Raw genomic sequence first — 454 nt, 5'->3', positions numbered from 1 at the left:
CGACCCCCCCGCCCACGGAGAGCCGAGTTCCAGAACGGCGTCCATCCCGCGGCCGACGTTCTCACCGTTCTTGCACACAGCCCTCAAGAAAAGAAGCGTCTCTTCTCGCGCTGCTTGGCCAGCTATCACCCTGCCTCCTTCCCTCTCAGTGAGGGTCTTCCACCGTATCCTTGACGACAAAGGGGTAGACCGCGTACCGGTTATGGGCGCCAGTCTGTATCGAGGTTCGCGGTCAAAAGCTTTCCTGCTCGTTCCCCTTGTCCGCTATACTCTGACGCTAACGTAAAATTCCAAATCTCAAAGCGCCCACTTTTCATGAGCACTCTCACCCGACCACATGCAAGCCTCATCAGTACGCAGGGCCTCGAGGTCAATCGAGGAAAACTCAAGGGGAAACCCTTCCTAGGCCTCAGCGGCCCCTGACACCTAAAAAAAGCCACTTGCGCGCTCAACC

The sequence above is a fragment of the Cystoisospora suis genome, assembly GCF_002600585.1.
Source record: "Cystoisospora suis strain Wien I chromosome Unknown contig_4673, whole genome shotgun sequence".
Taxonomy (NCBI): Eukaryota; Apicomplexa; class Conoidasida; order Eucoccidiorida; family Sarcocystidae; genus Cystoisospora; species Cystoisospora suis.
The sequence above is the reverse complement of the archived record's forward strand: the minus strand, read 5'-3'. Positions refer to the sequence as shown.